At 43.5% G+C, this 26,379-nt stretch overlaps 1 long non-coding RNA gene across 1 annotated transcript; it reads left to right on the top strand.

Annotated features, from left to right (window-relative positions):
* Nucleotides 1-783: 783 nt before the first annotated feature.
* On the top strand, nt 784-18,841 carry LOC141419638 (uncharacterized). Its single transcript, XR_012444263.1, has 3 exons — nt 784-1,127; nt 15,567-15,660; nt 17,104-18,841. It is a non-coding gene; the product is annotated as an uncharacterized lncRNA (long non-coding RNA).
* Nucleotides 18,842-26,379: the final 7,538 nt, after the last annotated feature.

Raw genomic sequence — 26,379 nt, 5'->3', positions numbered from 1 at the left:
TCCCTTCCCCCTCCCTGCTTTCCTGTCACATTCCCCCCTTTGATGCTCTGACACACTTCTGGGTCAAAGAGCATCATCTTGATCTAGGGGTTTATATTCCATAATGGTCCTGAAGGACCACAGTACCTGGAGGATTAGGCAGGGTAATATCAGGCATGCTCCTAAGAAAAGGGACATTGCTCCTATTAAGCTCTTGAACCCACCTAGGGTTGAGAACCAGCCCCCAAACAGGTCATTGGGACTTCATCCCTTCCAGGTCTGCACAAGAATAATAATAAGTATGGAAAACCAGAGTTTTGGGTAACAACACTTCATGCTCGGGTAGTGTGCATATGTGAGTCACAGTTCAAGGCTTGGGGGCTCCCCAGGTAGAGAGCTGACTAAAATTAGCAAGAAGAAAACATGGAAGGGACTCATCCTCAAAGGTGAGATGGGAAACCCCTCAAGATTCCATCATGCATAGACTGGTCAGCTTCTGGTGTGACTAGAGCAGGGCTGACATCTCATTGTTCGTGGTCTCCTGGGAACAGGGTCCTGCTCTCCTGCAACAAGCTGAAGTGCCCACACTAAGAGCAATGAGCTGTGAGAGCAATGAGTTACCTGGCTGTGGTGGATCCAGAGAACGATCTCTGTTACCTTAACTGCAGTTGTTGGCAATAATGGCACCGATAGGTTTCAGTTCTTACTGCACCCTTAAGCTTCTGTTTTCCAGGGTCACAGTACTGCCTCCCAGGGTCACAGTCCTGCCTCAAGTCTAGCTTGAACCCTCCTTCTGCCCCAACCTCCAATCAGCATGAACCATAAGATCCTAACCAATCAGATCATGCTGAGTCCCACTGAGGGGTATTTAAGCCCTTGCCCCTCCTGCTTCTCTCTCTTGGCTCCCTCGGCTCTCTCTCTCTCCCACCCGGCAATAAAGAATCTCTTGGCCAGATCACTCCTCTCCATGTGGTCACTTTTGGGGCCTATATTTCCTTACATTTGGTGCCATGACTCAGATGGAGGCTCCCCACTAATCCTGGTGGGACCCCCATTCCAACTCACCCCATGACTACCCTGAGGAAGTGTCTGGCCAGGACTCATCCTCCCGATCGCCCTCACTCCCATCCAACACCGGACATTCTTTGGTGAGTCCACCTACCCTTCTTGGGCTCCCTTTGCGGTCTCTCCCTTCTGCATCTCTGGGTTTTAGAACACTTCCCCTGCTTTGGGCTATCTCTGGGCGGCTCAGACAGTAGAGAGATCCCCTTCTCCGCAGGGTTTGGATTTTACAGGGTCCGGGACCCTACAAAACCTAGGCCTAGGTAATCCAAGCCGCCGGCCTCTGGCCTGCAAACCACCTGAACTCAGCGACGGCTGATTCTTGTGCGCTTTTCTTTTTCTCGGATATTTGTGCTGCGTGAGGATGCTCCACAGTACATAATATCCTCCTCTTCCATTCCGGGACTGGGTAACTCATAATGGATGCCTCTATGTCTTCTCTGCCATCTGACTCCCCACTGAGATGCCTCCTCAATAATTTAGACACCTTGGGTTTGACCCCAGACATAAAACCAAAAATGTAATCCACTTTTGCACTCAAATCTGGACCACTTATCCTTTAGACAACCAAAGTCACTGGCCCCTTTTTGGGTCTTTAAATCCCAACCTTTTACGGGACATATAACTACTGTGAGTGATCAGGACGATGGGGAGAGATTCCATTATGTCCAAGCCTTTTCATACCTCCGTCTAAATCCGGCTCTCTGACTTCAAACCCTCCCTCTGTACTTTCTGTTCCCCTGCGCAGATTCTGTCAGCCTATAAACCAGTTTCTAAATCAGCCAATTCCTCTCCAAACCTCCTCCTTCCCCATGTAAACAGACTTCTTGCACTGCTTACCATACCTATCTCCTCCTATCTTCCTGAAAAACTTTCCCTGTCATGGAGTTAAGCAAGCCACTCCTTGCCAATTCTGGCCTCAAGGCGATTCCAGCTCTGAGAGAGCTCATGCTTTATTTGGTGACCGGAGAGTGGAGGTTTTGTTTTGCTGAAAGCCTGGCAGTACCAATCAATGGGAGCAACCTGGAGGCACAGGTGATGGCTAATCCCTTAAGCATGTGTCATGCCTCCAGGCTCTGCCTTCCCCTCCCTTACCTAAGATGTCAGCTCACCTTTTCTGCCTCCTCCATGGTCTCACCACGTGTCCTCTGTCTCTGTCTGCCTTTCCCTTCCTGGGCTTACTGGGATCCTGCCTCTCATGAAAACGTGTAGCATGGTACCTTATGACTTAAGTTATTCCAACTAGTTTGCCAGGCCTCTCAGTCTAACATAACTTTAAATCGGCTGCTTTACAAAAGTGCTTGCAAAAACCTGCAGCTGCCACACTTATGCTCTAACTCCACCCCCACAAGGGCAGGAGGGAAAGCAAACAGGCACACCTGTGCACAGGATGCTGGCTTCTGGACACAGCAAAAATGCCTGCCATTGCTAAGAAAATCCATAGAGAGGACCCAGTACATCCTGGGCCGCCAGCCACACGTGGCGATGGCTGTGGCCCACCGCCACTTCCCCTAGAATAAACGTGCACAGAGTACACAGGAAGGGGGGAGGGGCGACAGGCCACAGGATCAGGCCTAGGCAGTCAGGGTCATTTGTCCCAGCTGTGTGTGGAGGGAGTGGCACCTTGCACAAGTCCTGCTCCTAGCCCCACCTCACACCTTGGGGCATCAGACCCAGCCCTTGTAAGCCAATTATTAGCTCAAGGTTATAGTTCCAGAAATAACAAAATAGACATTACTGTTGTCTCTAAACTTCTCATTTAGAATTTTCTATACCTTTGGCCTCAGCATAAATTTTTCCCTCCAAATATTAACACTAGTTGTCCCATATGGCACTGTTATTGGCCTGAAATGCCCTCTGAATGGCCTTCTCTAACTTTACAAATGATTTCTTCATTAAAAAGACAGGCTTTATTAAAGAGGCTGCCTGCTTTTTAGCTAAAAGACAAGATACTAACGTATTGTTCTTTCTAGATGGGACCTGCATCTTCCAGTCTTCTGGCTGGTAGATGTTGGAAGCTTTGTACTGAGGCCTGGCCTCAGTAGGCCTTGGGTGATCAAGAGAAGTGGCCTTCACAGGGTCCCTTAAACTACAATACCATACTCCAATTAGACCTTTTCTATAAAAGTAAAAAAAAAGTAAACTGAGGTCCCCTATACAAATTTCTCTCATTAGAAAAGCAATGGGTTCTGGCCCAGGCCACTCAGGTTGGAAATGATTACATGGCTCAAGCAGTAGAGTGCCGCTTTACAAGCAGAAAGTCCTGAGGTCAAGCCAAGTACAGCCAAAGTAAAAAAAATAATAATAATATTTGGGGCTGAGGAAGTAGCTCAATGGGGGAATGTCTGCCCAGCATGTGCAAAGCCCTGGGTTCAATTCCCCAGCCTTACTAAAATAAATAAATAAATAAATAAATAATGGTAAAGAAGATAAGTGGCATTAATGTCACTTCAGTCATCTCATAGTAGAAAAACGTAGTTTAACCTAGACCAGATCCCTCATTCTTCAAATGAGGAAACTGAGGCCCAGAACAGTTCAGAGACCTGCTCTCCAGAGTGTCAGGTGTCAATGTAAAATAACTTTATTTTACAGCAACAACCTATCAGAAAGCATACCACGGTGGACTCAGAGTCACAGGTGAAAGAGGTTCTCCTCAAAGATAAATGTCTAACAATCAGCCCCAGATATTTGTAAAAAATTCGGACTGTGGCCGAAGGGAAAAGTCATTGAACCAAGTAAAACAACTAGCCATGTCTGTGTTTATGGCTACATCTGTATGTCCAGGACCTTACTAACAGGAGAGAAAAAGATAAGAGACACCATGGCCTCATTGCTGCTCTCAGAGAGGGTCCTACCCGACTGGGGCCTGTATCCTGAACTTGCTACCGTGGTGGGCAGGAGGGACACTTCTGCAGAGAATGCTTAAGGGGTACAGCCTGGGAGACAGCCCCAACCCCAACCGGGACCCTGCCCTCTGCAAGGGTAACCACTGGAGGTCTATGTGCCCCCTGTCACCAGATGGAAGACGAGGTGCCTCCTCCTATGGATTGATGGGTCCAAGCCTCCTGGCCACACTCCACTTCTTGGCATCAATGTTGAGGAGCCATAATGGCAGAAAAACAAAAGGTCATTTTCCTCCTAGGCAGTGGAGCCTGATTCTCTGTTTTACCTTTTTCTCCTGGTCCCCGATCCAATGACAAAAGTTATCATTTAGGGCAAATCTGGCCAGCCCCTAGAGCACTAGTTTACCTGGCCTCTGGCCTGCTCTTGGGGAGACCTCCTCTTCTGTCACTCTTTCCCCATAGTACCTAAAACTCCAGTGTCCTTGCTGGGACGGGATTTACTATCTTAATTAAAATCTCAAATTCTCCTCCCCCCAGTCAGCTATCTCTGCTGCTCCCTCCTTCAGGAACAAAGAAGATTCCACAGTGTGGACTGATGAGATGAGTGTAGGGTGAGCTAGGGTGGCCCTCCTTATTCAAATAAAACTCAAAAATCCCTCACAGTTTCCACACCTAAAACAATATCCCCTCAAGCCTGAGCGATATGAAGCCTTATGCCTATTCCTAAAACATTAGTTTTAGGAATACTAAAACAAGGGCTACTAATTAGTTGCTCCAGCCCCTATAATAAATTTAAAATTCTTATAAAAGTTAATTTTAAAATACAAGTTACAAAGTAAACAACTGGAAAGGATATAGATAGGTAATAAATGTATTTTTTGAGAAGTTAAAGGAAAAAGGAATGGTTTTATGGATGAGAAGGGATTTTGTAAAGAAGGATTTGTCATAAAGATTGTTTCAAATAGGAAGGATAAGGAGAAACCATCGAAGGGTTTAGTATGTTGTATGAAGGTCTGAGTAAGTTTGAAAAGTGTATAATAAAGCTTCAGTGTGTGATAAAGTTAAAGTTGAATATAATCTAAGAGTTGCCTAAAAGATTTTTAGGGTCATGTCAAACTAAAATCAAATCCTCTATGTCTATGAAATAACAAGGTTATCTTAATATTGTTCTACTCTGAGTAACATCTACAAAAAACTGTTACAGAGAAAGATTTTATCAAAGAAATTATTTGTGTTTTCTGCTGATCTTGTCAAGCTTTAAGTACTACTAAACCAGAGTTCATTTACATATTTGCTTATGTGTCTTAAATGACCACCTTGTAACAGTGTTATCTGAATATGGTACAAACATTTAAAAGTTTAAAAGTGTCAATTTACATAAAATAATGAGCTAAAGCTCTCTTTTATCCAAGAGTGTTACATTTAAATCCTGACAGGCCCTGCCTCCCACAGGTCACCCTCAGCACTTCTAGCATTTCCAGAATTTCTTGTCCATACTTTAAAACAGTGGGGAATTCAGACTGTGAGTTCTTGAGATCTTTCTTTCTTTCTTTTTTTTTTGGCGAGACTGGTGTTTGAACTCAAGACTGTGAGTCCTTGTCCCAATGTAAGTTTGTCTTCTTCAGCCACTAAGACGGCAGTGGCTGCCAGTGTGTGCAGGCAATGCAGCCAGCCTTGGGAAACTGCATCAATTTGCTTTGATAAATAGGCCACTAGGGGGTGCCAGGAACCTAGCAGGTGGGTCAAGACTCCCACAGCTGTCCCCAGTCTCTCATGTGCATATAGAAAGAAGGGCTTCATCACATCTGGCAACCCCAGAGCAGGGGCATTTGTTAGTGCCCTCTTAATTTCTTTAAAAGGCCTTTAAAAAATGCTCACCATCTCTAGCCATTAAGGAAATGCAAATCAAAACCACACTAAGGTTCCACCTCACCCCCGTTAGAATAGCAACACCACTACAACAGGTATTGGCAAGGATATGGGGAAAAATGAACCCGCTTACACTGCTGGTGGGAATGCAAACTAGTACAACCACTCTGGAAAAAAATTTCGAGGCTTCTTAAAAATCTCAGCATAGATCTGCCATATGATCCAGCAATACCACTCTTGGGGATATACCCAAAAGAATGTGACACGGGTTACTCCACAGGCACTTTCAAACCCATGTTTATTGCAGCACTATTCACAATAGCCATGTTATGGAAACAGCCAATTTGCCCCACTACTGATGAATGAATTAAGAAAATGTGGTATTTATACACAATGGAATTTTATTCAGCCATGAAGAAGAATGAAATGTTATCATTTGCAAGGAAATGGGTGGAACTGGAGAACATCATTCTAACCGAGGTTAGCCTGGCACAAAAGACCAAAAATCATATATTCTCCCTCATATGTGGACATTAGATCAAGGGTAAACACAACAAGGGGATTGGACTTTGATGACATGATAAAGTGAGAGCACACAAGGGAAGTATGAGGATAGGTAAGACACCCAAAAAACTAGATAGCATTTGTTGCCCTCAATGCAGAGAAACTAATGCAGATACTTTAAAGTGACAGAGTGCAATAGGAGAAGGGGACCAGGAACTAGAGAAAAGATTCGTTCAAGAAGAATTAATCTAGAAGATAACACACATGTACAGGAAAACAATGAGAGTCAACTCCCTGTATAGCTATCCTTATCTCAACTAGCAAAAACCCTTGGTCCTTCCTAATATATCTTATACTCTCTCTTCAACAAAATTAGAGATAAGGGCAAAATAGTTTCTGCCTGGTAGCGAGGGGGTATGGGGGAAGAGGGAGGGGGAGGGGGAGGTCTGGGAAGGGGTGGGGGAAGTGGGGAGGAATGACCCAAACATTGTATGCACATATGAATAAAAGGAAAATTTTTGAAAAGGAAGAAAAATTAAAATTCCAGCAAAAAATAAATACTTTTTTTTTTGCTTCTCTCCCCATATCATGGGTTCCCATTCTCCCTCCTTTGTAGCTTCAAAAAGGGGTTTTGCCAAGATAGTGTCTCTAATCTGTCAATGGGTCTTGGGGGGCCAGAATGGAACAGATGGCTTGTTTCCTTTCAGGGCCCAGTCTACATTGTCCTTGTGACAGGTGAAACCCGAGGTATTTGACAATATCTTGGCAAGTCAGGGTTTCTTTCAGGAAACCTCATATCCTGTCTTCCACAAAAGGGAGAGAAGGAGGCGAGTTCCTTTCATATAATCCTCCTGAGTTGGTCCAGCCAACAGAAGGTCATCTACATACTGGCGGAGTGTGCAGCCATGCTGGTCGGCCAAGAAAGCCTTTAGATCAGAAGCCAGGGCAGTCCCAACGATTGTGGGAGAGTTTTTGAAGCCTTGTGGCAACTGAGTATAAGTTAATTGTCCCTTTTCTCTATTACTGGAAATTTACCATTGCAAGGCAAAGATGGGTTGGCTCTATGGGGCTAGGCGCAGTTACCTGGAACATTGCCTTAGCTGGAATAAGGCTGCAAAGCATGTATGGGATTGGGACCACAAGGTGTAAAGTGACAGTTGCTGAGTTACTGCATGGAAGTAGGCTGTCAAGATGGTTTTGGATCCCAATTTGGACCTTGTGATGAATGTAGTATTGCCTCTGGTAGCAAGAATAGCTCCCGGCTTTAATTCTACCATCACCAGAGGTATGCTCTGCTCCAGTCTGGGGAGTTGGTGGTCCTCAGTCCATACTCCTAGAATCTTAAAGGGAAGCTCAGGAATCTCTTTCTTTTTTTATATTTATTTTACTCATATGTGCAAACAATATTTGGGTCATTTCTCCCCCTTCCCCCACCCCCTCCCTTTCCCCCATCCCCTCCCTCTCCCCCCCACCCACTCCCTCTCTCCCCCACCCCCTCAATACCTGGCAGAAACTATTTTGCCCTTATCTCTAATTTCGTTGAAGAGAGAGTATAAACAATAATAGGAAGGACCAAGGGTTTTTGCTAGTTGAGATAAGGATAGCTATACAGGGAGTTGACTCGCATTTCTTTCCTGTACATATGTGTTACCCTCTAAATTAAATCTTCTCAAACTAACCTTTTCTCTAATTCCTGGTCCCCTTCTCCTATTGGCCTCCGTTGCTTTAAAGTTTGTGCTTTAGTTTCTCTGCATTGAGGGCAACAAATGCTATCTAGTTTTTGAGGTGTCTTACCTATCCTCATACCTCCCTTGTGTGCTCTCACCTCATCATGTGATCAAAATCCAATCCCCTTGTTGTGTTTGCCCTTGATCTAAAGTCCTCATATGAGGGAGAACATACGATGTTTGGTCTTCTGGGCCTGGCTAACCTCACTCAGAATGATGCTCTCCAGTTCCATCCATTTACCTGCAAATGATAAGATTCCATTCTTCTTCACGGCTGCATAAAGTTCCATTGTGTATAAATACCACATTTTCTTAATCCATTCATCGATAGTGGGGCATCTTGGCTGTTTCCATAACTTGGCTATTGTGAATAGTGCTGCAATAAACATGGGTGTGCAAGTGCCTTTGGAGTAACCTGTGTCTCATTCCTTTGGGTATATCCCCAAGAGTGGTGTTGCTGGATCATATGGCAGATCTGTGTTGAGATTTTTAAGAAGCCTCCAATTTTTTTTCCAGAGTAGTTGTACTAGTTTGCATTCCCACCATCTGTGTAAAAGAGTTCTTTTTTCCCCACATCCTCACTAACACCTGTTGTTGGTGGTATTTCTAATGAGGGTTATTCTAACAGGGGTGAGGTGGAATCTTAGTGTGGTTTTGATTTGCATTTCCTTAACGGCTAGAGATGGTGAGCATTCTTTCATGTGTTTTTTGGCCACTTGACTTTCTTCTTTTGAGAAAGTTCTGTTTAGTTCACTTGCCCATTTCTGTATTGGTTCATTAATTTTGAGAGAGTTTAGTTTTTTGAGTTCCCTATATATTCTGGTTAACAGTTCTTTGTCTGATGTGTAGCTAGCAAATATTTTTTCCCACTCTGTGGTAAGTCTCTTCAGTTTAGAGACCATTTTTTGTTGAGCAGAAGCTTTTTAGTTTTATGAAGTCCCATTTGTCTGTGCTATCTCTTAGTTGCTGAACTGCTGGGGTTCCATTGAGAAAGTTGTTGCCTATACCTATTAGTTCTAAAGTATTTCCTACTCTTTCCTTTACCAACTTTAGAGTTTGGCGTCTGATATTATGGTCCTTGATCCATTTTAAGTTAATACTGGTATAGCGTGATAAACATGGATCTAGTTTCAGTTTTTTGCAGACTGCTCACCACTTTTCCTAGCAGTTTTTGTTGAAGAGGCTGTCTTTTCTCCATTGTATATTTTTAGCACCTTTGTCAAAGATAAGTTGGTTGTAGTCGTGTGGCTTCATATCCGAGTCCTCTATTCTGTTCCACTGGTCTTCATGTGTGTTTTTGTGCCAGTGCTATGCTGTTTTTATTGCTTTTGCTTTGTAGTATAGTTTGAAGTTGGGTATTGTGATACCTCCAGCATTGTTCTTTTTACTGAGTATTGCCTTGGTTATTCATGGCCTCTAGTGTTTCCAAATAAATTTAATGGTAGATTTTTCAATCTTTTTGATGAACGTCACTGGGATTTTGATGGGAATTGCATTAAACATGTAGATTGCTTTTGGGAGTATAGACATTTTTGCTGTGTTGATTCTACCAATCCATGATCATGGGAGATCTCTCCACTTTCTATAGTCTTCCTTAATTTCTTTCTTCAGGAGTTTATAGTTTTCCTTGTATAAGTCATTCACATCCTGTGTTAAGTTTACTCCTAGGTATTTGATTTCTTTTGAGGCTACTGTAAATGGAATTGGTTTCATATAGGGAATCTCTGTCTTAGAGGCACAGAGTCGCCATTCCACCTCCTGAGCAACCATGAGAGTTAGAATCTTAGCTTCAGGACCTCTCAGGCTTAAGGCTGTCATGCCATCAGAGTCAAAAGTTATCTGTGCCCTTAGTTTGCTCAAGTCTGTGCTCTCAATTCCACAGGGCAATCAGGAAGGTGGAGGAACTCATGCCTTACTTAAGTGATTTCTAAGTGTGTCTTTAGAGTCCGAAGTCTGTGCAGGTGGGCTTATGAGTTTGGATGATGGATTGCATTAGATCAATCAGGGCCTGAGGCTTTTCTGTGAAGGAGGGGGTACATTGGCACATAAGGTGTTGGTGTCTTCTTGGGGTCCCCTGCTAATATGGGTTTCTCTGGCTTTTTACATTTTTCCCTGCACTTGGAAACTGCTGCTGTTCTGGCTACCAGAAGCCTACATGCTTTATGTAGGTGGGGCTTCAACCACGTGGCCAACTGAGGACTTCATCCGCCAGCAGTCAATATAAAGAACCATCTGGGTTTCCAGACTCCCCTCCAACCACTTTGAAAACTCTGTTGATTGTGACCTTATGTAATGACCCCTCCAAGTGCCATCTGACACCAAAAAACAGGCCAACCTATTTTACAGAAGGTCTTAATCTTGTCAGGAGTCAGCCTGATGCTATAACGTCCATTAACTCTGCTTTTAACGTTCTTAAGCATGCACTCTAGTGAGTTGTTCTTACTTTGTCCTCCTCCCATTCCTCCCATTACCAGATGTCAAGACAGAGACAGAAACAGAAGGGATGAAGGTTGTGGAGAGGAGTTAAGGGGTCTTCCTCTCCAACACACAAGGGAAAATAAATAACACCACTTCCTTTGTCTGTCTCCAACCACTCCCCTCATGGAGATTTAGGCATCTGTTTGTCATAGTGAGTCCATATAAGTCCCGGATCAGAGGCCTTGTTAGTGCTCACCCTGGACCATATGATTTTGCCATGGACCTGAAGATCAGGACTCCATATTTGCTTCACAACTGGGCTGCATCTCAGGCTGGAACTTTCACACACTCTCACACAGCACAGTATTTTCACCACACTCCCTGAACCTGAGAGACACAATTTCACACCAAAAAGCAAGTACTTGGGTGTCTCTCTCTCTAGGAGTTGATCAAACTTCCCTTCTGCCTCCTTAGGCAGGCCTGAATTTGAACCCAGGTTCTAACCAGTCTGATTAGCAGGGCTCCCAAGTTGGTTCCTGAGCCTTTCAGGGTTCCTTTGTGTGGCTGAAACTCATCTCCTTGGTTAACCCAGAGAGAGGTTACCTCCCCTCAGATCAATATGTCTGGTGGCAAGTGGCATGGATGGCCCTACTGGCAGGCCAGGGATGCTGAGCAGGCAACAAGAAGGTGAAAACAGTGCTCCTTATCCCAGACAAGCACCCCAGAAATATTGCAGGATGGCTCAGACAGAAAGACAGGGCACCAAAGCTTTCAGGAAGCAAGTTTATTAAGCAAGCCAGCAGTGACTCAGCAGACTAGAGTCCAAAGGCTGAGTCCCAAGAACAAAGGGGGCTTTCCTTATATATCTGTTAGGGCAGGTTACAGAAATGGGGAGGGATACAGCTTGTCCCATACATGGTCATATATTATTTCACTGCGTATTTTAACTTCTGGGGCTAGGTGACCTTTCTCAGGACTTACCCCAGGTGACATTCCCTAAATCCAGTTTTTCTTGTTTCACTGTTGCACTCATTATCTCTCATCCTTCTTCCCCCTCCCTGCATTCCTGCCAGAAATCCAGTTCAAAAGCCTCTGAGATAAAGGATGGGGACTGAAAAAAGGAAGAAGTGTATAATAAGAGAGGAAATAAAGAGAAAGTTGCCAGAAGACAATTACATTCAAAATGCATCTTTCACAGAACAAGCTGTTTATATCACAGATCTGCCTAAGGACATTCACATTTATACAAAATGTTATGTCATTTTTATGCACATATATCCAGACTAAAATTGTCACCTTGTATATTTTAAACAAATTTTAAGAATTTATCAGCAAATCCTTACTACAGGACTCTGTGTTCCCTGTGGAAATTTGTTTTATGAAATTGTTGACTTTTTAGGACCTGCAATTAAGAATTGCCTGGCTTAAAGCAATGAATCATTGCTTTTAATGAAGTACATACCCTCAGAATAATTTCAACACTTGGCCTTGATTTTATAGCATGCTGTCAAATCCAATAAACACATTTATCGTTATCCTTCAGATTGCCCATCTAAGCTGTGTTAGGTCTCAGTCATGTGACCAGTGCACAGGGTGTGAAAGATTTCACAAAAGCCAGACTCAAATCAGAGACAATGTTTTATTCATTTTCTAAAGGAGGAAAGGGGCCAGAGTTCACAGGCATTATTGGCCCTGTGGGGTAATTGATGCGAGTTTTAAAGGGAATTTAAAGGCAGGGATTGTCTGAATGTGAATGGGGAATGAAGTGTCGCTGGTCCCATTGACAGATGGTGGAGTATGTATCCCTGATTAGATTGACATGTTGACCAGGTTATGGTTTATTCAGAGATATGTCTTCAAAGTTGCTGAGTTACTGTGGCTTCTCAGGAAAGAATGGAGAAATTATTGCCTGGGTCTAAAAGAGGGAAGCAAGGTTAGGCAGGAGTTCACAAAATGGAGTGCAGACACAAAATGGAGTTTACCAGGATTCAATTATTGGCTTTGCATTTCCTTCATCACACAAAGAAGAGACAATTCTTTGGAATATCGGAAGGGGTAAGCCCCACTCTAAGATTCTTGAGGGAGGGAGTTCTGTCTATAGCTGCTGCATGATGAGAAAGGGCATAGAGTTGTCCTTAAGGAGTTAGGGGGTTGCTTTGGCATAGAGGCTGAGTTTGAATAGGCTGGTAGGGTGTTTGGGGCTTGGGGTTGTGCAATTTTTAATTAATGAGGTTATTTGGTCCAGAAGGAAGGATATTATAAAGCAAGAAGGCATTGACCAGAAATAAGCAAACAAAAGATTACTATACTTGATTTATTTAGTAGAAAGAGCATTCCTCCCCCAGCTTTGCACAGATTCCTCCCTGGATGGCACAATACTAGGGCCCTACAGAGGAAGACCACCCCTGCCAAAGAATCTAGTTGGTGTTGAACAATCTGTGTGGATTTGGTTAATTCAAAGACCTCTTGCTTATGGATAGAATTAACTTACAGGTCTGTAGGGAATGGGCTAATCCACCCATTCTCATGTCTATCCCGGAAAGGACACCTGGAATCCTGGCACTGAGATGGGTTCTGCTCTGTGATGTCAAGAGTGAAGCATGAGGACTTGTACCCTGAAGGATCAGAAGATTGGAATGGAAATAGGATCAAACCAGGACATCTAAATCCAGAACCAAAGAGGCTAGGGTATAAAGGCTTTTCTAGGTAAGGAGCAAACACAGATAGGAATTCATGCCACATAGGAAATATCTTCAAGCATTAGGCTCCAGGCACAGTGATATATAAAAGTGGCCCACTTCCTTGTGAGTTGTTGTTAGTTCAGGGATATTCTACTCTAGAACAATGGTAGCCAAGGGTTTATTGCACGTGGGAGTAGGAGGGATAGCCTGGTGAGGTGGCTTCCATGCTAAGAGATATTGAGTAGAGTTCTATTCCCATTCTGTTTTATTTTGATTCCCATAAGACTTACAATTTTGTTTATCTGTCTTTAGGGACTAGTAGAAGAAATTAGAATTTTCATAGGAATAGCCAAATGTGGAGGGGTGGACATAGGTCCTCTGGAGTAGGTGAGGGCAGTTGAGTGACATTATATTTCTGTTTACCCAGGTTGTAGATAGATAAAGAAGTTCCCTTAGAGTTTGGCGAAGGAGAAAGTATCTGGTTATTGCTCGAGGCCTTGAGAGAAAGACAGAAGTAAAGAGCATTTGAGTTTTTCTAAAAATGGTACAGGGTTGGAATAGGAAGACTTTTTACACATAGGAGTTGCTGATTGAGGTTAAGCTCTGAAAGAAGGGGTCCTGTGATAAAAAGAGATTTATTAAATAAGAAAAATATCTGATTTTTCATGTTAAAATTGATACTGGGGTTTGCTGCAGTACACTGAAATGGAAGGTGGTATTGGATCTGGACAAGTCTGATAGATCAGCTGGGATAAGGATGAGCTGATAGATCAACTGAGGTGCAAATCCAACAGTCCTGATATGATAGTTGCGAGTTGAGGACCTGAATAGTAGCTCATGTGGTAGGGTAGTAGGGATGTGTTAGAAGACCTATGGAAACAATGATCAGACAAAGGGATGGGATGGGATGATAGAAGGCAGCATTTTGGGGTTGGGTTTCTTTAAAGATGACATAAGGGGTCATGAGGGAGGGTATGAGATACCAGCATCATGCAGCATATACTAAATAGCAAACTTGAGTGATTAAGATGCAGTTATGGTTCATGATTCCCAGTGATAATAATAATGTCCATAAAATAAAGCAGAGGACTAGCAGGTGGAAAGGAAGTTCTTTGCTATGTTATACAGAGATCCTGCAGAGCCTGGATGTAAGAAGAGGACTTCATGTCCTAGAAAATCAGAAAAGTCCCCTTGTAGGAAGAGATCTAATATAAGATCTCTAATTTGAGTTTCTGGTAAGGTGTCAGGGGTAGAGAGAGTGCTCCTGGAGGATGATAGAATAAATCAAGTGGTAGCAAGTGACTTGTTCCACAAAGTTAAGGACCAGTGGGGTTATCACCTGGGGTGCACTTGAAGATCAGGCAGAGGCCTCCAGAAGTCTCACACAAGTATTTGGTGCCACATGGGTCTTTGGAGGTAGTGGAATAAGAAGGTTTGCTGTCAAATCCAATAAACACATTTATGGTTATCCTTTAGATTGCCCACTTAAGCTGTGTGGTTGGTGCATGAGTTGTGAAAGATTTTACAAAGGCTAGAATTAAAGCAGACAAAGTTCCATTCACTTTTCAAGGAAAGAAAGGGTCCAGACACCAAATGTAATATTGGCCTTGTGGGGTAATTGTTGTGAATTTTTAAGGGCTTTTGTAACACAGGGATTATAGAAATGTGGATGGGGCAGTGAAATAGGCTGTGCTGGTCCCTTTGGTAGATGTGGGTTGTGTATCCCTGATTAGATTGGCACATTGACCAGGGTGTGGTTTGTCCTGGAGACATGTCTTCAAAGAATCTGAGTACTGTGGTTTCTCAGAAAAGAACAGAGATGTCATTGACTAGGTCTGAAAATGATAAGCAAAGTTAGAAAGGAGTTTACAAAAGGGAGTCCAGATAAAAAGTGGTTTGATTGTTGACTTTACAAGCTGGGTGCTCATCCCTTTGTAGTAGCCAGGGACAGAGGAAGTGATATTAGACATTGTCTCTGTATTTTGAAGGGATTACATGATTATACAACACCAAATACACAATATTAATTCCCTACCACCTACTACTGATGACTGGTTAACTAGATTGAAGTCCACCAGACAGAACTGGCAGTTTGCTCGGGGAAGACAAGAATAGTCCTAGTGTAGGACTGTGGATGGTTCTACAGTTCAGGGCTCTGAGAAAGAAGTTCATCTTCCCTCAGAAATCCTTATCAATCTTCCTTATAACCATCCTGGTGAAGGACAGACCGCAAGAGGTCAAGGAGACACTTCTCCTCCCTAGGAAATGCCTGTTTGCATCTGAAAGGCATCTCCACCCTCAGGCAATGCAAAAATAGGCTATAAAACCCACTCCCCACCCTGACCCACTGGATCACGGGTTTCCGGGTCCCCCTGCATTCTCCAATATGCAGTCTTTCTCTTCTCTTTTCTCCAACTAAATTCTCTGCAAATAAAATCTTTCTGACCTCTGCAGTTAGTGTCTGTCTGTGCTTTCATTCTCAGAGCAGGCTCAAGAACCCTGAGCACCTGAAATTCCTGCACGTGTCATCCATGCATCATATTTGGCGATGCACGAAGGGACCAACCATCACCTGAGGTCAGTATAGGTTGTGCCAAACTGGGAAAGACTGCCTAGGAATGTGACTATGAGCGTCCGGCACTCTGGTGGAGTCTGTTTTCCAGGAGAGACCCCCCACCATGGTTTAGCTATGGTGGAACTCTCAGGTCAACTTTTCTCCCTCTCTCTCTGCCTTGTTAAGGAGGGTTTCTTCCTTGGGAAACTGAGGAAAAGGTCTGAGCCCACTACAGCTGTACGGCAGGCAATCTGAGGAAACCCAGAGGCCAGGCAGGGATTTATACTGCACTGCCAATGCTACGTGGGCAGAACTCGACTTCAGTGCACTGAGGCTTTTTCTTTTTTCCTCTCCTTAAACACTAACACTCTCTTTCAAGATCTGACCGGCTTAAAGGGAGGTCTGAAAACAGCCGGTGGAAAGGAATGTTTGTCTTCAAGCCTCAAAAGGTGTTCTGGCTGGGACACTCCTCAGAGTCACCCAAAGACTGGAGATGCAACTTCCTGACCCACCCTGAGGCCCCAGAGGCGGCTAAGTCTTGGACCTCTCCAGCCATGTTCGCGGCAAAGAGACAATCAGATCTCTCATGCTTCCTTCATGGTTTCCGTGGCCCGAGAGTGGAGGTCACCTCTTGCTTCCAGTGCTCCAGTACTGCCTTTGGGCAGGATTGACCTGGACAGCAGGGATGGTCAATAATCCCTCATGCGTTGAGCCTGGAAACTCTCTTTTTCCCCAACCCTCAGCCTCTCCTTCCCCTTTCCCAGGCAGTTCAGGATGAGTGTCTCTCTCCCCAGCTTTGCTGTAAATAGCAGTGAACTTCTTTCTTCAGGGAGTTTGGGAAAAATCCCTACAGGCATCAGAAAGTGCTAGTCTCCAATTTAGGTTTAACTGTCTTTGTCAAGCATCAGGTTAACTGGTTAAACAGGTTCCACAGCCTGCCCTCAGGGAAAGAAAAAAAAAACAGTTAAAAAGCAAAAACCTCAGGTCTCTATTTTTGCCCCTTACCAGAGCAAAAGCCTCCAGATGCTCTCTCTCTCTCCTTTCATAGAAAGCACATATGCCTCACAGGATATATAGGGGGACAAAAGTCTACTTCATCAAGAGTCCCCATCCATGCCTCTAAAGGGGTCCTCCTGCTGGCCGTGCAAGCCCTCTTGGTTACTTTGATAGAGTTACTTTTTAATTACAAGCGTTCAACTGGTAGAGGAGAACTAGGCCTACCTGGGTTGCAGGGCAAACAGGCAAGTTAAAATAGATGAGATATTGGTCAAAGATCATCTCAGGGGGGTGGGTGCAACTGAGATATCTGTCTGTAAATCCTCCATGACTACCCACGAATGGCAGTGGAAGGAGCAAGGGAGAGTGGGACGCCCTCTCCCACTAGAGTTTCTCCTCATCTGGGGATGCTTAGATAAAAGGAGAAACCTCTGTTAAGGTGACCAATTTTTCCTTATTTCCCTTTTTAGATGAGAAATCAAGCCTCAAGGATCCAGGAAGGATCCCCCCTTGCCTGCTTATTAAAACATTGGAAAGATCTTGATCCAGAGTCTTCAGCAAAAGCAACTCAAGTTTTACTGCACCTAGGCTTGGCCATAGTATCCTCTGGGAGATGAGGAAAGATGGCCAGAAGGAGGGAGCATTAATTATAATACCATTCTTCAATTAGATATGTTCTGTAAAAAGGAGAGAAAGTGGACCAAAGTTCCATATGTTCCATTGTTCTTTTTCATAAGAGACCACCCAGAATGGCTAAACAAATGCAGGCTAGATACTCAGACCATGGTAACCCTTTACAAAAAGCCCCCAAACTCCCTTGAGCAAAAAAACCCCATCTAATGCTCCATCAGCTACCCCTCTTCCCCCTTACCCAGCTACCTCACACAGTAGACGCTGTCCCACAGGACTCTACCCCCTCCAGTTAATTCCTGGAGGGGACAGAGCTCATGTTCCTTTTAGAGTGAGTGAACTTAAAGAAATAAAAAAGGATTTAGGAAATTACACAGAAAATCCAGATCAGTACATCCAGGCATTTAGAGAAGTAAGCCAAAACTTTGAACTGAGCTGGAAAGATGTAATGCTATTGCTATCTCAGACCCTCACTTCTCTGGAGAAACAGTGGCTTCTAGAGCAGGCAGCCACAGCTGGAGACAATTATCACTTGGATAAAAGTGACCCTACAGGCCTGTCTCATACTGGGCCCTCACAGGAGGAGGGGGAGGAAGAAGAAAGACAAAGACATTGGATACCTAGAAGGGAGCCTCAATTCCCAATTCCAACAGGAGATCAGGCAGTGCCTAGGTATGACCCTAAGTGGGACCCTGAAAATGACAAGGATGAATGGAGTCGTAACCATTTCATCCACTGCATTCTTGAGGGTCTAAGAAGAGCCAAGGTAAAACCTCTTAATTACTCCCAAGTCACAGCTGTACAGCAAGGACCCTTAGAAACTCCAGTAGCTTTCCTACAGAGACTTAAGGATGCTTTACAAAAGCATACCAACATTATACCAGAGTCACAGGAAGAGGAAATCGTCCTAAAAGATAAATTTCTAACACAGTCAGCACCAGATATCTGTAAAAAGCTTCAGAAATTGGTGGCTGAAGGGAGCAGAGATCTGGACCAATTGGTCCGTGTAGCCACATCTGTATACTATAGCAGGGACTTAGAAAAAGAAAGGAAGGACCTGGAAAAGGAAAAGAGACAGGATAAGCGGCAGGAGGCTCTGATTGCAGCACTCAGAGAGGCTCCCCTGGGGCAAAGTCCAAACCCGAGGACATGCTTTCAATGTGAACAGGCAGGCCATTTTAAGAGGGAGTGGCCCCAGAGAAAGCTACCTCTGGGACCCTGCCCCATTTGTCAGGGAAAACATTGGAAGGCACACTGTCCCCGGTTCCCAGGGGAACTGAGGTCAGAGCCTCCCACCCAATGACAGGTCCCAGGGCCTCCCATACAGGCTACTCTGACCACCATAAAAGCAGGGGAGCCCCGGGTTTTACTCACGATTGAAAAGCACAAGGTCAGCCTCCTTATCGATACTGGAGCCAGCATCTCAGCTATTCCTTTCTCTCCCAGACCGAGGCCCTCCAAGAAAATTACTGTTCGAGGCATATCAGGCTAGCCTCTAGGACGTTATTTCACTCAGCCTTTAGCCTACTCCTGGGGAGATTTCCATTTCTGTCACTCCTTTTTAATTGTCCCAGAAACCCCTACTCTTTTGCTAGGGTGAGACCTTCTATCTAAATTGGGGGTACAGCTACTTTTACCCCCAGGAGAGTACTTTTGCTTGCCCTTAATAGAGGAACAAGTAGACCCCAAGGTGTGGATGGATGGACACACTGTGGGACGGGCACAAACATCTGCCCCAGTCCTAATTCATCTAAAGGACCCCTCCTGGGGTCCTTAACTTCCCCAGAAGTTAAGGAGGGGCTAATTCCCATAATCAAAGACTTAAAGAGACAGGGACTGCTAACAGAATGCTCCAGCCCATATAATACTACTATTCTTGGTGTCAAGAAGGGGCCTAACAAATGGAGGCTAGTCCAGGATCTCTGCCTGATCAACAAAGCAGTAGTGCCTCTCCATCCTGTAGTTCCAAATTCCTATATGCTTTTAGCCCAAATACCTCTGGGTACTACTTACTACTCTGACCTGGATTTAAAAGATGCCTTCTTTTGCATTCCCTTACACTCTAAAAGTCAACCTATCTTGGCCTTTGAGGACCCCACAGGAAAGTCTGGACAGGTCACTTGGACTGTCCTCCCCCAGGGATTCAGAGACAGCCCCCACCTCTTTGGGTTAGCTCTAACCCAAGATCTGGCAGAATGGCAATATCCACAAGCTACTCTGCTACAATATGTAGATGACCTCCTGCTCATTTCATGAGCCACTGAGTCCTTACTAAACTTCTTAGCAGATAGAGTTTATAAAATCTCTAAAGAAAAAGCCCAATTGTGTCAGTCTAGGGTTACATATTTAGGTCTTGTCCTGGAGAAAGAAATGAGGTCTCCAGGAGAAGACAGAATCTGTCCAATCCTGACATTTCCTCTACCTAAAACTCTAAAACAACTGAGGGCCTTTTGGGGGGTCACAGGATACTGTAGAATTTGGATCCTGGGATATGCAGACCTAGCCAGGCCTTTATATCAAATCCTTAAGGAAGCACAGAAGGATACCCAGCCCTTTATTGAATGGGATGACAAGTCAGAAAATGCATTCCACAGGTTAAAGAAGGCTCTTATGACAGCTCCCACCCTGGGTCTCCCAATAGACAAATTTCAATTATATGTCTATGAAAAGGGAGGACTGGCCTTGGGCATGGTGACTCAGTTCTGGGGCATCACTCCCCAGCCAGTAGGCTACTTAAGCAAAGAGTTAGATCAGGTAGCCAAGGGATAGCCAGGATGCCTCAGAGCAGTGGCTGCAGTAAGCCTTCTAGTGCTTGAAGCTCAGAAACTTATCCTAAACCACCCCCTAACAGTTTATACCACACACGACCTAGGGGGAATTTTAAATTCAAAAGGAGAACTTTGGCTATCTGACAGCCGTCTACTTAAATATCAGTCCCAGCTTCTGGGAGGGACAGAAATAACTTTAAGGACCTGTCAGAGAATAAATCCTGCATCCCTTCTACCAGAGGCAGAGGGAAATCCTGAGCACTCGTACTTATGGAAAATTGTGCTGCCGGACCTGACTTAACTGATCAGCCCTTAAAAAACCCAGATCTAGAATTATACACTGATGGCAGTTCCTTTGTCAATAATGGTGTCAGACATGCAGGGTTTGCAGTTGTGACAGAATTTGGTACCCTCAAATCAGGTCCTTTTCCTCCTAATAGAAGTGCTCAATTGGCAGAATTAGTGGCCCTAACAGAAGCCCTAAGACTGTCAAAAGAACAGAGAGTAAACATCTATACAGATTCTAAGTATGCCTTCCTGATCCTGCATGCTCATGCAGCCATCTGGAAGGAAAGGGGAATGCTAACTACAACAGGCTCTCCCATTAAACATGCTCATGATATACTAGCCCTCCTTGATGTTGTTCTATTGCCTGAAGAGGTCTCAGTGATTCATTGTAAAGGTCACCAAAAAGGAAAAGATAAGATAGCAAAGGGAAACAAAGCAGCTGATGAGGCAGCTAAATGAGCAGCCATGCAGGAATATATAGCTGGCCCTCTCCTCTGGGAGAGGACTCTCCTTCCCCCAGAGAGACCACATTATCGGTCAGAGGAAAATAAGCAAGCCTCAGACCAAGGGTACAATTAGATCATCAAGGCTGGTGGGTATCACCCGGAGAAAAGTTATGGCTCCCTGAGGCACTCCAATAGAAAATGCTTAAGACTCTCCACCAACTCTACCATTTGGGCTTAGACAATACTTTGGTTTTGGTCAACAAAATGTTTGTGGGAACTGTCCCCCAAACAGAGAATAAAATCCTGTTAAATTAAGGGACACTGTCCAACAAGTTGTACTGGGATGTGGAACCTGTGAAAAAAATAATCCCAATAATAAGAGACTCCAGGTGCCAGGGGCACAGAGACAGGGATCCTATCCTGGGGAAGACTGGCAACTAGACTTTACCCATATGCCAGGGGGACCAGAGTCAAAACTACTGTTAGTATTTGTGGATACGTTCACTGGATGGGTGGAGGCTTTTCCTTGCAGGTCAGAACGTGCTAGGGAGGTGGTCCGAGTTCTAATCACAGAAATAAACCCTTGCTTTGGCCTCCCCAAAAGCCTTCAAAGTGATAATGGGCCTGCATTTAAGGCAGAAGTAACTCAGGGACTCTCTAGAGCACTAGGCATAGAATACCACCTCCACTGTGCCTGGCGTCCCCAGTCATCTGGAAAGGTAGAAAAAACAAATGAACTTTTAAAAAGACACCTGGCTAAATTGGCCCAAGAAACCTACTCCCCTGGACCAAGCTCCTCCCTATTGCTCTCATCAGGCTCAGAAACACTCCAGGCAAGCAGGGACTGACCCCTTTAGAATCTCTATATGGCAGGCCCTTCCTAACCAATGACCTCCTTCTTGACCAAGAGACAGCTCAATTAATTTCCCATGTCACTCAACTTGCTAAATTCCAACAAACACTCTTGGAGATCAAGCAAGCCACCCCCAGGGACAATATAAAGGGACACCCTCTCTTTTGCCCTGGTGACTGAGTCCTAATAAAGTCTCCAAATCCAACCCGGGATTTAAATAACCCGTTCTGGGAGGGGCCATATCCAGTTATTCTGTCTACTCCGATGGCAGTGTGAGTGGCCGGCCTGGATTCCTGGATCCATCACTCAAGAACCAAGAGCTGGAATTCCTCTGCAGACTTCACATCTCCACCTCCAGACCCAGAATTGGAGCCCATCTCCTTCTCATGTGAACCTTTGGATGGATTAAAGCTGCTGTTCAAAAAGAAAATGCCTGCAGATACAGCTAAGTCACCTTCATAAGCCTCCTTTATCCAAACCTCCTAATCAGTCTATTCATTCTGCTTAGAATTACTTTAGAAATAGGGTTAGCTCCCCCTAGCTAGACTAGAGCCCCAAAAAGACAGCATCAGCATGTTCCTTTATTTGCTAATTATATAGCTACGGGGCTTGGTCTTCTGGGTGCACTAGCACCCCCACATGGGAAGAGCTGTAGCCCTTCATGGAAAACCAATGGGTTCTTAAATCTCTCTCGAGCATTTACCCTTCCAAAATCTCCACTAAAAGACTCCTGGGTTTGCTATGAGAGACCAACAGCCGCTCACCTACCAGCACGGGTCCTATTAAATTTCACTCAGGGTCCCTTCCCTTTGTTGATATTCAGGCCAGATAATTTCTTCTGTGCCATGCTTCCTCTTACAGGGGTCCCATGGAAGAACCAGCCTACTATGTCTTACTCTTGGCTTGAGCTCATTTCTCAGACAAAAATTTGGATGTTTAACGTTTCTGTCCCAGACAACTATATGCCAGTCTGTCATTCGTCAATAAAAGACCTTAGGGTCTACATCCCAAAAAGACATTTTTGACTTCACCACCCTTAAAGGTGACTATCATCTCACTGCCAGTTGGTGCTGTATGAATAACTCTAAGAGCCCCACTTTTATGAGTCCTGATAAGCTTAGGGTTAATGCTTGTAATGGGAGCCTTGTCTCCAAGCTAAAGGAGTCCTCAAACCTCACTGGTAAAAACTCTTATTGCATACTTACGACTGGCCATCACAGATGTATCTTAATGAAATATACTACGGGATTAGGAAAGCTGTATAACTCTACCTTTCCACCCCTTGCATCTCCATCTTTTACCAGCAACCTTAATGTCTCTGACTATTTGTTTCCAGGAGACACCTCCCAGGCCCAGGCTAACAACACCCAAGGTATCTTATGCCTTGAGGAAGTATATCTCTTTGTAGGGAGGTCATGGAAAAAGGACCAGGTATGGGGGCTGCCATGTCTACACCCAAACCATACTAGAGGAAATTGGGCAATTGCCCAACTAATACCTAATCCTGAACAATCTCTTTTTGGAATAATACTATAATACAACAAACCGAATTTTCCCAACGAACAGGAACAGCTTACCATAGGGATAAAAGGGAAGTTACTTTAATAGTTTTAGGGATAACAGCATTAGTTGCAGCCCTTGCTAGAATCGGTTGTGGGGTGATTGCCAATCATGTAACTGCAAAAAACCTAACCAAAGTGGCAGAGGACACCTCAGACCAGGTAGGCCTTGCCATTAAGGACATGCAAAGGTCTTTGTCATCCTTTGCCTGTATGGTAATGGACCACTGCCTGGCCCTAGACTTTCTTTTGGCCAAGCAAGGGGGGGTATGTGCCATTGCCAATACCTCCTGTTGCACATATATAAACACTTCAGGCATTGTAGAGGAACGTGCAGATTATATTCTCCAACAGGCTAAATGGCTCTGGGAGCAATCTCTTGAAACTCAGGTTTCTACTCAGGTATGGGAACAAATAAAATCCTGGCTCCTCTCCAGGACTTGGTTCCTACCCTTTCTGGGGCCTATAGTTGCCATTATTCTCTTGCTTGTGTTTGGGCCTTGCATTTTAAACTTACTTGTCAAGTTTGTTTCTTCTCGCCTAGAATCCATCAAACTACAAATGCCTCTGGTGGAGATGAAAACGACCTACTACCGCAGTCCCCTTGGCAACCCCTCTCATGGTCAGCGCTGATGCTGTGGGCCCCTTCATCGCCCCCTGTCAGCAGGAAGCAGTTACTGAACAGACTTCATCCTCCCTATCCCTAACAGCAGTTAGGGCGATCACTGAGAAGAGGGACTTGAAGGACAGACCGCAGGAGGTCAAGGAGACACTTCTCCTCCCTAGGAAATGCCTGTTTGCATCTGAAAGGCATCTCCACCCTCAGGCTATGCAAAAATAGACTATAAAACCCACTCCCCACCCTGACCCACGGGATCACGGGTTTCCAGGTCCCCCTGCATTCTCCAATATGCAGTCTTTCTCTTCTCTTTTCTCCAACTAAATTCTCTGCAAATAAAATCTTTCCGACCTCTGTGGTTAGAGTCTGTCTGTGCTTTCATTCTCAGAGCAAGCTCAAGAACCCTGAGCACCTGAAATTCCTGCGTGTGTCATCCGTGCATCACTGGGACAACTGAATCTCCCAAAAGAAAGTAAGCTTTATTTTACTTTACTGAAGTACTTGCTAAGAACTACAGTAAAGGTGAGATTTATTCCTGAAATTTTGCAAAGTTAGGATATATTAAATATTGCCAATAATTTATTAAATACCATATAGTTAATCTACTGTAAAACTAGAGCTGGAAATGTGGCATGTTTTAACCAAAGAGGAAAATGGTGTTTCTAGAAACTAAAATCTACTAAAATGGGTTTTGACTTTTGACAAAGTTCTAGAGTATAATACTAAAGGGATTTTTGTGAGTTTATTAAAGCGTATGTGGCAATTTTTAAACATTAACTTTTCTTTGGTAAGGCAAAGTAATCTAGAGATTTAAATATTTTATGCACAGTACCTTACAAATTATAGGTAATCCTGGAAAAAGACAATTAAGAAGGCAAAAAAGATCCCACCATTTTTATATAGCCATGGAGATATAACTCATTATATACATGTTCCAAAAATAGACAATTTCTTGTCCTCATGTAAGAGGACTTGGCAGCACCATTATACTTTCTCTCATAGTTCATCTAGTAATTGAGAAGCCAGCTGCACTAGCAAACTGTCTTTGGCTGAAATAATAATAAAGAATAATAAAACTTTTCATATATCCTTGAGAAGCAGGTAGTTATAGCTTAAAGCAAGGCTCCTAGGCTGAACTCCCAAGGTAACAAGGAAATAAGGATCTTATCTCCCTTGGTATTTAACTTTCAAAGAGATGGTTCTTGAACCCTTAATTAAAACATTCCTGTACTGTAAGAAAAAGTTTTACATACATATCAAAGGGACAGAGGAATGATTAACAAACAGTAGGTGGGTATCTCAAGGAAATTGTCTTAAAAGGAAGGGGGAAGCCTTTTGCCTTTTGGCTAACTTTCTAAATTTTTAATTTGTTCTTACAATATTAACTTCCAAATATTGAAGAAGCTATTATGTGGAATAAAGTAAATTTCTGCTAAAGAGCATTAAAAGAAAAAAATACAGAAAATTACAAGGGCACAACAGTCAGCTCACCTCTCCCCAAATTAGAAATCTTCGCCATTATCTGAGGAGGTAGAACAAAAATCATGCCTATTGTCTCTTAGGCAGAGACCACAGCACTGCTTTAGTATACTTGTAGGTTGCATTTCTGCATTAGAAGCATGACTTATAAAGTCATTTTCAACTCTGAGCAAAGTTATAGTTCTGCCATTAATTTGAACTTAAGAACCTCATGAGGTAAGTTGAGCAGACATCATTATTGTCTTTTTACAAAGAAGGATCCTGGAACTTGATCTTCTGCCTCCCAGTCAAGGGCTCTTTTCCATACATAGCATCATCATCAGTTTGTCCCTAAAATACAAGAGCCAAAGTAAAGTATTTATTTGGATCATCAGCTGAATAATGGAGATTGCTTTGCTCGCTCAAAGAATGTTTTTCAAGACAACTTTTCTATATTGTTTATAGATATTAATGAAGCTTCAGGAAAAATTGCTCAGCTCAAATTAAGCAAAAAAAAAAAAAGAAAGAAAGAGCATCCAACTTAGAAAGGGTGAAGCTAAATTATCAGTATTGTGAATGACATGATTCTATACTAAGAAAAGCCTAAATATCCCATCAAAAATGAATAAAACTTACACACTAAATCAGAAAATCTGCAGGATAAAAAAAAACATAAGAAGGGGTATCTTTTTCATATATCAATAATGAACTTGCAAAAAATGGGACTAATAAAACAAACCTATTTATAATAGCTATCAAAATAAAATATACAGAAATAAATTTAACAAAAGAAGTACACAATCCCTAAAATGAAATTATGAAACAATGATGTGTGAAATTATAGAGAACACAAAAATGGAAAGATAGATTCATTAATCTGAAGAATTAACATTGTTAAAATGATCATACTACTGAAAGCCATTTGTAGATTCAAGGAAATTCTTACAAAAATATTAATGACTTTCATCACAGAAATAGAAAAAGTTCCTAAAATTCATATGCAACCACAAAGGACCCAGAATAGGCAAAGTAATCCTAAGCAGCAACAAAAACAAAACTGTTAATGGTGCTGGTGCAGGCTGTGATCAGAAGACTACCAAATTCTTTGTGTCCCACCAGGAAGAA

The sequence above is a fragment of the Castor canadensis genome, chromosome X (assembly GCF_047511655.1).
Source record: "Castor canadensis chromosome X, mCasCan1.hap1v2, whole genome shotgun sequence".
NCBI classification, from domain to species: domain Eukaryota; kingdom Metazoa; phylum Chordata; class Mammalia; order Rodentia; family Castoridae; genus Castor; species Castor canadensis.
This window is presented reverse-complemented; position numbering and strand designations above follow the sequence as displayed.